At 42.0% G+C, this 11,253-nt stretch overlaps 1 pseudogene; it reads left to right on the forward strand.

Moving 5' to 3' along the window:
* Window positions 1-2,615: 2,615 nt before the first annotated feature.
* LOC150055193 (large ribosomal subunit protein eL24 pseudogene) lies at window positions 2,616-4,543 on the forward strand (annotated as a pseudogene).
* Window positions 4,544-11,253: the final 6,710 nt, after the last annotated feature.

Consider the following 11,253-nt stretch of genomic DNA (forward strand, 5'->3'; position numbering starts at 1 on the left):
TAGCAGGTACAAGGTTCTGGGTTTAAACCCCCTACCCTCCAGCACAGTGGGGGAAAATAGACTATAATTATAGGAACCCAGGGGAATGGCAAATAGGAAAGCTTCAACGTGCCTTTTTTTTTTTTTTAACAATACTAGGGGTTGAACCCAGAATCCTGGATTGACTCCATACTCAATTTTAAAAACCAAGAAAAACCAAAAGGCTTGAGTCTCATGCTACCTTAACTTGAGCTGGCTTCCCACTCACTACCTCCTCCCTCTGCCTCCTGAGTAGCTGGGATTACAAGTGTACACTGTCACACTTGAGTTCAGATTGTGACCAACAAGTATTTTGGTACTGGGATACTATATAAGCAGAGATATCATGTAGACAGTTAGATCTAGAGATCTAGATCGATGTGTCACTAAAGTGGTATTTGAGTTATGCCAATATATGGAAGTCTTTGTCCTGTAAGGACCAATATCTGAGTCTTGGAGAACAATGAGTAAAGGAAAGCGCTGGGCATAGTAGCACACACCTATAATCCCAGCATGTGTTCAAGGCCAATCTGGGCTACATAGCAAGTTCCAGTCCAGCTAATACTACAGAGGCTCTATCTCAAAATGAACATAAACCACATATAGGGTAGGGTTGGGATAAACGGAGGATGGAATGATCAAGATACATTGAACTTATAAATCGATGTTGAACTGAATGCCCTTTGTACAACTAAAGGCAATTTTTAAATGAGAGAAAAAACACAACAGATGCAATTCAAGCACCATAGGAGCCAAAGGGCAAAGATAACTAAAAAACGCAAACAGCCAAATAACCGTGGTGCTTTAAGAACAGGATCATTGGGAGGAGGGAAAGTGGGAGAAAAACAAGGGAAGGGGAATCAATGTTCAAGAAGTAATATTCCCACTTCCTGATGAATGTAACTGTAACCCCATTATACATCACCCCAAAAGTAAAATACAATAAAAAGAAAACAGAACAGGATCATCAATGATGGTGAAAGCCAAGAGAATCCAAGCTTTCAAAACACTTACTCAGCATCCAAAAGCCTGTCATGAAAGCTTCATTCACAATAACCCAGAACTGGAAACAGCCCAAATGTAACTGATAAATTGTTAAGCAAATCACAGAATCATTCAGCAATGGAAGGAACCAGTAATGTAAGGTCTTAAGAAAAATAAGCAGTTTTAAAACCAAGCTCAAAGGTTACATGTTTATATTATTCTACTTAGCATTTTCAAGACAAAAATATGTCCATATAAAGTGAGGTAATGGGCCAGGCATGATGGCTCACACCTGTAATCCTAGCTACTCAGGAAGCTGAGATCTGAGGATCTCGTTTCAAAGCCAGCCCGGGCACAAAAGACTGTGAAATTCTTATAAGACTGTGAAATTCTTATCGCCAATTTACCACTAGAAAATGGAAGTTGGGCTGTGGCTCAAGGGGTAGGGTGGTAGCCTTGAGCTGAAGAGCTCAGGGACAGCACCCAGGCCCAGTTCAAGCCCCATGACTCCCCTCCCAACACACACACACACACACACACACACACACACACACACACACACAAAAGTGTAGTAATGGAGGCCAGGAGTTTGGCCTAATGAGAGAGTGCTTGCCTAGCATGCATGAAGACCTGGATTTGATTCCTTGGTACCATATAAATAGAAAAAGCTCATGTGGTGCTGTGGCTCAAGTGGTAGAGCCCAAGGAAAATGCTCAGGCTCTGAGTTCAAGCCCCAGGACTGGCAGAAAGAAAGAATGGATGAATGAAAAGAATGAAAGGAAGACAGGAAGGAAGGAAAATCTATTAATGGGGGCCAGGAATGTGGCCTAGTGGTAGAACACTTGCCTCACATGCACGAATCCCTGAGTTCAATTCCTTGGTACCATATACACAGAAAAGGCCAGAAGTGGTGCTCAAGGGGTAGAGTGCTAGCCTTCAGAAAGCTCAAGAACAGTTCAAGCCCCAAGACGGGAGGGGGGGCGGGGGGGGGAGGCAGAGGAGGAGGAGGAGGAGGAAGAGAAAAGAAAATATATTAATAGCTATAGGAATGGTGGAGAGGGAAGAGAGCAGTGACTATAGATGGGGAAGACAAGAGAGCGGGGAAGACAAGAGAGATTCTTGTGGTAGAACCATTGTGCATCTTGATATTCTTAACAAAAACCACTCACATGCCAGGCACCCGTGGCTCACACCTGTAAACCTAACTACTGAGGAGCTGAGATCTGAGGATTGAGGTTTGAAGCCAGCCTGGGCAGGAAAGTCTGAGATTCACATCTCCAATTTAATACCAAAAAAAAGCCAGAAGTGAAGTCCACATGCATGCATGTACACACGGGCGCACACACGGGCGCACACACACACACACACACACCTGCTCACAGGATAAAGTGCACAGAACTAGCCAGGCACTATGGTGCAGTCCCAACCCTTGAAGGGATGAGGAAAGATGATCCCTGAGTTCAAGGCTGACCTAGGCAAGACTGGGTTTCAAAAAGCCATTACAAAACACACACACACACACACACACACACACACACACACACACACACACACACACACACACCAACAACAACACTCTTCACCATCTTGCCTCTCACCAGGCTGTCGCCACCATGAAGGTCGAGCTCTGCAGTGTCAGGGGGTACAAAATCTACCTCACTACACCAGGACCAACTGAAAGGTTTTCCAATTCCTTAATGCAAAATGTGAGTCAGACTTCCTTTCCAAGAACCCTTGACAGGAAAACTGGACTGTCTTCTACAGCAGCACAAGAAGGGACAATCAGAGGAAATTCAAAAGAAAAGAACCCAACGTGCAGTCAAATTTCAAAAGGCAATTCCTGGAGAATCTCTTGATGATATTATAGCCAAGAGGAATCAAACCAGCAGTTAGAAAGGCTCAGGAAAGTCAGCTATCCGGGCTGCCAAGGAAGCAAAAAAAGGCTAAGCAAGTTTCTAAGAAGACAGCAATGGCTGCAGTGCAGGCCCCCACAAAGGCCGCACCTAAGCAAAAGATTGTGAAGCCTGAAAAGTTTTCTGCTTCCCCAAGTCAGTGGAAAACACTAGTTTGGCAAATCAGACTTTGAAATAAAGATCTGTAATTCTGAAAAGGGGGGGGGGGGAAGACCAGGTAAAAGTGGCTCATGTCTGTAATCCTGACTGCTTAGAAGGCTAAGACATAGAGGACTATGGTTCAAAGCCAACCAGGCAGAAAAGTCTGCCAGATTCTATATCAAGTTAACCAGCAAAAAGTCTAACTGGAGGCATCACGGCTCGAGTACCAGCATGCCAACCATGAGCAGGCAAACTGAGCACACTCAAGACCCTGCTCCAGCACAAATACATACAAGAGTCTTATTTTTTGCATAAAATACACACATACAAACCACACACACACCACACAACACCTCTGCATGTAGAACTGGCAAAAATCTCAAATATTTTGAAGTATTATATAACAAATTGCTATTGGGAAAAACTGGTTAAAAGATAAGTAAAGATGACTTTATTTTTCACAACTTTGAGACTTATTATTCAATGGGCCACAAGTGTGGCCTACTGGTAGAGTTCTGCCTCACTTTGGGATAGAAATCTGCAATGATACGCAGGGTGCAGAACCTGCACTGCAAAAGAAATGTGAATGTGGGGCCGGGAGTGGTAGAGTGCTTGCTTAGCATGCACAAAGATCCAGATTCAATTCCTTGGTACCACATACATGGAAAAAAGCTGGAAATGGCACTATGGCTCAAGTGGTAGAGCACTAGCCTTGAGAAAGCCCAAGGACAGTGCTCAGGCCCTGAGTTCAAGTCCCAGGACTGGCAAAAAAAAAGAGAGAGAGAGAGAAAGAAATGTGAACAGGCAACTGCTTTTCCCTAATTCATCACTGACCAGACTTGGTTTTACAACCAGAAACAAACATCCTGAAAAACCAGGGTTTCTGTCTCTTAAGGATTCACTTCATGGAATTTTTATCATTGAACGGAGCACAGTAACTCAAGTGTAAATCACTAGGGAGTGAATTTTCGGCTCAGAATAGGAGGACAAAGTAGTTGCACTATACCTGCTGTTAAAAACAAAAACAAAAACACTCTGGAGTCTGGAGTTTAGCCTAGTGGTAGAGTGCTTGCCTAGCATGCACAAAGACCGGGGTTCAATTCTTCAGTACCACATACATAGCAAAAAGCCAGAAATGGTGCTATGACTCAAGTGGTAGAGCTCTAGCCTTGAGAAAGCCCAAGGACAGTGCTCAGGCCCTGAGTTCAAGGCTCAAGACTGGCAAAACAAACAAATGAACAAACACTCTGATGCAAAATTCTTTTTGGTGCAGAAATTTAGCATTTAGACAAAATGTCTCCCCTACTTTTCCCAGAAGATTCTATTGTAAGTATCCTATACGCTTGTAGATCTTGTCTAAAATCAGATTCACTTTTTCTCCAGCTCTCTCAAAACTACAGTACTGGAAAAATAAAAAGAAGAAAGCTCCCAATGCAGTCAAACCATTAACATTTAAAGAGGTAGAAAACCAGGAGATGTGCGTATGAAAGGCCAGAGCCTGCCCTGGCAGGGAAGTTCTTGAGACTTGTATTTCAAATTCATGAGCAAAAAGCCAAAAGTGGAGCTGCGGCTCAAGTGGTAGAGCATCAGCCTTGAACAAAAAAAGCTAAGCTCAGAGCTTGAGGCCCTGAGTTTAAAACCCTAGTACTGGCACAAAAGAAGAAAAAAAACCATTGCTGAGAGCATTCTGTTATGGCTGGAGGTGTTGAAGATGAAGCTGTCATATATACATATATACACATAAACATACACATATACAGATATAGATACATATAGATGTGTATGAAATGTTTGTGCATGTATGTCTGTGTGGGCAACTATATATTTGGGGGCAGCAACTTTATTTTAACCACATGTAGATTTTTTTGCAATTTTTTTTTAGCGAGTCACTAATGTTGAATAAAAAATAACTAACTTAAATGTTACCTTCTGATCTCTGGAGGTTGTTTGTTTATTGCCACCCCCATTTTTTCCTACAGAAGGCTCAATTACATAAAATGTACCTATAGTCCACATTTGTTTGCCTTTGGCATAGGAATTACACCGACTATTTCCATTCAGGCAGTATTCTCCTGCCTCTTCTCTATAGATGCCAATTAGAAGATTAGCGTCTTTTCTCTCTCCCTCTTGGCTATTAAATAGTCACACAAAAGCTGAGCTGACAAATTACTCCCTCCATGGTGCTCCACAAAGACAGACAATAGATCATCATCATTTACTATACTCCAATCCTATTAATCACAGATTAATGAGAACATGTCTAGTAAGGAAGAAATTACCAGAATGTGGGGCTATTGGCTTCTTACTCATGGAACATCTGCACGGGCTTTACCTTTAGGGTCATGTCATCTTTTATCACATTAAAATAATGTTTGCTCCCGAAACATAATTAAGATAATGGAGCAGATTCAGAGCCCTTTTTTTAATAATTAAAGAACCGGGGTTATATTTCTTAGTCCAGCAGCTTTTAAAAAAACTAATTTCTCTTCGTTCCTGATTGTTTTTTTTCTTCTTTTGCTCATAATGAACCATCAAATCTTGGTAGTTTTCCCCTCCCCCTGGTAAACTATATAATTCTCTTGTCCAAAACTAGGACAATATCAGAGGTTGAGTTTTTCTGAGACAAAAAAATTATAAAAGACAAAATGTACCACCAAAACCTTATTAAAACATGTAATTCTGTCAGTTACTTATAGCAATTTGAACTAACCTAAATTCTAGTTTATACTGTATTCAATGCTACATCTACTTTCCTCCAATCTCATCTATGTATATGAAGCTGCATTTAATACTCAGATTCATGATAGAATAAAAGGCTACAAATGTAAAAAACTATCTGTTTTATTCTCAAGTTCATTTTCTTTATCCCTTGAAAGCGTAGAAGATAAATATTTAATATTCCTACAATTCTTCTAGAACAGATTCAAGTTTAAAAAAAACACAAAAAAACATTTTTTAAGCAATGGCATCTATAATCAGCTGATAAGAAAAAGAATCCTAATTCATGATGATAAAATTGAAGAAAGTAATTGCTCATGTTATTAAAATCTAGACAATGTATTTGTCACTCCTGGAAGGGAGTGGTGATTAGTGCTCAGAGCTGGCTAAGCTGCGGTCTGAGGCTTTGTGATTAAGCCGTGATTCAGCACCACAGGAAGAAAAACAGCTCCAGGACCACAAGTTGGCACAGCACCATTGGAGGGAGGGAAGGAGAAAGATTGCAAAGAGCTTCTTAATTAAATTTTAATTATTGCTAATTAGAACTACTGTTTTTTATATCCCCAACAAGACAGACAAAAGTTGATCTTGCCTTTTTATTATTCTGCTAATTAGTTTCCCAAGGAGAGCTTTGGAAGGGCAGACTCCTTTGAAAGTATCCAACTTGTTAGCTGAGCTCAAACCTGCAGGTAGCAGGTGTACTTTCATACCTAGGTAGCTCTCTTCCTTTCCAAGATACCTCAGGAAAGGACCTACTGAAAGAGTCCCAGAAGTTGGTTTTCTTTTTGTTTAAAAATCTCAAAGATTTCACTGAATGGTTAAAATAGATACCAAACCCCTTTACATACATCACATATTTAAATGTTAGGTTTTTGTTGCTCAAGGTCAGAGATGCTCACTACCAGACCTAAATAACTAGATGTTCATGTAAGAAGTAACTGCTAGTGAATTTAATGCTCAGCAAAAAGTAACAACAACAACAATGAAATCTGCTCTTCAGAGCTCCCGAGTTCTATTACAGACCATTTAGGAGAAGAGGTTCTGAGTAAATCATGCTTGAAGATTGCACAGCAAAATCAGCGATAAGCATGAGGACATAATCCTAGGGGGTTTCTAAGACCTATTAGCACAGTAAGTCCTCTACAAAATATGAATCCTGTTTTCTAAGTGCACACATTTCATAACTCTTCTCCCAAGACACTAAAGCTCGTAGAGTTCTGCCATGGATGCAATTCCCTGTGTTAATTACAATAAAATCCATCAAATGAAATTACTTTTTTTTTTTTGGACTCAACAGCATTTGGCCAAGCAAACCCACATGCCTTGACAGCCTCCCCTTGCAGCTGGAGTCACATTAACACGTGAGTTTGTTTCCTCACCTCTCTCAGACACAAGAGTCTTGTGATATGTTAATTCACACCAGATTCCAATCCTTTCCCTTGTCTTAATCTTCCCAACTCAAACACATGATGTGTCAACACCTTTCATACTGGGAAAAAGGAGGGGAAAAACTGCTTAGACAAGATTTGATTTCTTACTCTCTTTAATTAAAATTACCTAAAGCAGAAAACAAAGAGTAAATAAATTAAATCTGCCTCTCAGTGCCATCCACCATTTGTCCCACTGACCTCCATCCACTCTGATCTGAATTTATCCTTGAAGTCATCTGGTCTTTCTTCTTCTGATTAGTCAATTAGCTACATCTCACAATGGTTTAAAACATTTTTTTCGGGTCAGTAAGTTGCCCTCACAATCTTAGAGAAGATGGCACAACAGTAAAGCCCAACTTCTGAGACTCCCATGAGTGTTTAACAATTTCCAGGGTTTCTTTAGCTTGTTACCTACTGTTTCAGTTAATTTCTCTGTTCAAAAATCAGATGCTATGTCCTATTTTTCTTCATCAGATTATTTTTAGATTCGACATAGAGCAGGGAAAGGTCTTCATTTTTAGGGATGAAGAGTCCACAGGAGACTTGCCCTTTTGCTCTCCTTTGGTAACTTGTCACATATCTGCTGCTTACTCCACACCACCTAGGGTATCTAGCAGGAATTATCACTGGACAGAATGTGAAGGACTTGAAGTGGTGCTATGGTTTAGACATTAAATTAAATGTCTCCCAAAAGCTGGGCCAAGAGCCTGCATTTGGAAGATGAAGGAACCTTTAAGACATGGGGCCTAGAGGCAGGAAGCTCATCCATTGGGCTGTGTCCTTAAAGGGAATTATCCAAACCCTGGCCCCTCCCTCTCTCTACTTCCCAGATACCATGAGGTTAAGCAGCTTCCTTCCACTAAATGTCTCCTGTCACCATGTCCTGCCTCACCATAGGCCCAAAAACAATGGAGCCAAATGACTGTGGGCTGAAACCGTGACTATGTCAATGTTCATGGAAAGCAGACTGCCAGAGGAAAATAGCAAAATAAAGCAGGCCGTCACCAGTGACTCAGGCCTGCAACCCTAGCTACCTTGGAGGCTGGACCCTGAAATCCCCAGCTAAGCAAAGAAGTCTGTGAGACTCTTATCTTCAAATAACTAGCAAAAAGCCAAGAGTGGAGGTGTGGCCCAACTGGTACAGCTCCAACTCTTGAGGAAAAAAAGCTAAGCAAGAACACAAGGCCCGAGTTCAAGCCCCAGTCCTGACACACACACATGTACTAAATAACTAAAAAAGAAAAATATCCTTTACAGAACAGTGAATGTATGCAAAGACCTGAGGAGTCTAAGTCAATTCTGTGTACATGACCACTCCAAAAAAAAAAAAAACACCACAGTACAGAATCCCAGTAGCATTCAAGGACATCCAGCCCAGGCCTGAGAACACTGGAAGTCTAATCTTCCTGCCTCAGTCTCCTAAATACTGGACTGCAGGTAGCACCACCTCTTCGGAGTTAAGTTTATTTGTTGCATATGGGAGTGCTTGGTTCCAGCAACCATCATCTGTACACACATTACTAGTGCATCTTCAAGTCTTGTCTGAATGCACTGTGCTTCTCTACTTGGGACTTGGGAATCTTGGACACAAAGAAAGTCTCATAATACCTACAGGAAAGAAATCCTACCCCTCCCCAGGGGCTGCCAAAAAGCTAGGACTAAGCCAGGCACTAGTAGTTCAGCTACTTGGGAGACTGAAAACTCCAGGATCAAGGTTCAAGGCTACCCATAGCAGCAAAGTTCCCAAGATCCCCTTTTCAACCCACAGGTGGGTACAATGATACACACCTATTGTCCTAGCTACTTGGTAGGCTGAGAGTGGAAGAAGCCTGGACAGAAAAGTCCACAAGCTTCCAACATTGGAAAAGGGAAGCTGGAAAAGCCAGCCGGGCCTAAAGTCCCTGAGACTCCTATCTTTAATTAACCACTAGAAAACCAGAAGTGCTGCTGTGGCTCCAGGGGCAGGGTGGTAGCCTTGAGCTGAAGAACTCAGGGACAGCACCCAGGCCCAGAGTCCAAGCCCTAAGACCACCAAAAAAGAGAGAGGGGGGGGAAGGGAGAGGGAGAGGGAGAGAGAGGAAGAGAGAGAGAGAGAGAGAGAGAGAGAGAGAGAGAGAGAGAGAGAGGGGGGGGGGGAGAGAGGAATGACAGGAAAACCATAGTAAGGAGATCACAAGGCAAGAAGCCAGAACCTATCCTAAAATTAGCTGGTGAAAAACAGCGCTGAAAGTATGGCTCAGCAGCAGAACAGCAACCATGAGAAAGCATAAAGCCAAGAGTTCAAATCCTAGTATGTCCAAAAAGGAAAAAACAAGTACTAGATACTGATTCTCTAGAATTCAAACTCATGTATAACTCTTTCTTTATCCATCTAGATATTTTTCCTGGGGGGGTGGGGGTGGAAAAGGGCATTAAAAGGGAGAGAGGCAACAAAGAAGCCCTACTTTCAGACCCCATTTTTCCAGTATATTCCGTCCCCATGTGAAATCCTCCGCCTTTTCCCACAAACTCTAAATTTTCTCAAGGGACTAAGCTTTTAGAAAGGAAAGCTAATAAAAATCTGACATAATAGCTTTGCTCTCCCTTCTATAGAGAATCTCAGAGTTTAGAAAAAAATTAAAAATTTGTGTTTTGTTTTCTCTTTCAGTACTAGAGCTCAAACCCAGGGCTTCACTCTTGATAAGCAAGCATCCCGATACACAAGTACAGGAGGGAGGGAGGGAGGGAGGGAGGGGAGGCTCTTTACAACATACACTAGTTTTCCAAACCAATGGAAGGGAAGAAGTGAGAGAAAAAAAAGGGGGGATTAGAAAGAAGGGGAGAAAACAAGGGGAAAAGATTCAAAGACAGTCACATTCCCTTATAACCTTAGAGTAGGAAGGTGTTCTCACAATTATGACTTGGATGCCAGAAGTCATTGAAGAAGATATTGGTTGGTACATTCCTAAGATTATATAGAGAAATACCTTATTATAAACTACACACACACACACACACACACACACACACACACACACACACACACACCATATATAATGCCAAAAGACAATTATGAAACAATTGTGATTATAGGTTCCTGACTTAATCCTAGCTACTCATAGGATTGAAACTTGGAAGATCATGGTTCAAAAGCAGCCCAGGAAGAAAAGTCTGGGTAGAAAAATCTAGAACAAGCCACACACGTGGTGGTTCACATCTATAATCTTAGCTACTCAGGGGGCTGAGATCTGAGGATTGCCGTTCAAAGCCAGCCCAGGCAATACAAAGCCATGAGACTTTGATTTCCAATTAATCTCTAGAAAATGAGAAGTGGGGCTATGGCTTAATGGTAGGGTGGTAGCCTTGAGCTGAAGAGCTCAGGGACAGTGCCCAGGCCCAGAGTTCAAGCCCCATGACCAAAAAGAAAAATTCTGCAACAGTATCTCCAATGAACCAGAAAAATGTGAGAGATGGCTTAAGTGGTAGAACAGCATCTCTCCACACCCCTGTCCTGTTCCTCTGTATATGGTATATGGCTTTCACTTAATCACTTGGTTCAGGATGGTATTTAAAATGGTAGACACTTATTCTCTCTTAACCAAGAAGACAAACTGAGGCCCAACTGTCATTCTTCCTAGGCCTCCTGCTGCAATAATGAAATTCCAGGGCCGGGAGTTTGGCATAGTGGTACAGTAACTGGCTAGCTAGAATGAAGGCCTGGGTTCGATTCCTCCATACCACATACATAGAAAAAGCCGGAAGTGGTGCTGTGGCTCAAGTGGCAGAGCTCTAGCCTTGAGAAAAACCCAAGGACAGTGCTCAGATCCTGATTTCAAGCCCTGGGACTGGCAAAAAAAAGGAAGGAAGGAAGGAAAGAAGGAAGGAAGGAAAGGAATTCCTCTGTATTGGAAATGGAGTATCCCCACAAGGGGGAGAGGAGCGGCAAGGGCTCAGACTCGGGTTTGACCTGTATGGACAGTCGTGGTGGGAATTGAAGAGTAGGAAATTCACAGTACCAATCACAGCATTTCCATCCACATCTTGCTTTCCTTGCCCTTAATTCGATTATA

Source organism: Megascapheus bottae, chromosome 14 (assembly GCF_031878675.1).
Source record: "Megascapheus bottae isolate mThoBot1 chromosome 14, mThoBot2.hap1, whole genome shotgun sequence".
NCBI classification, from domain to species: domain Eukaryota; kingdom Metazoa; phylum Chordata; class Mammalia; order Rodentia; family Geomyidae; genus Megascapheus; species Megascapheus bottae.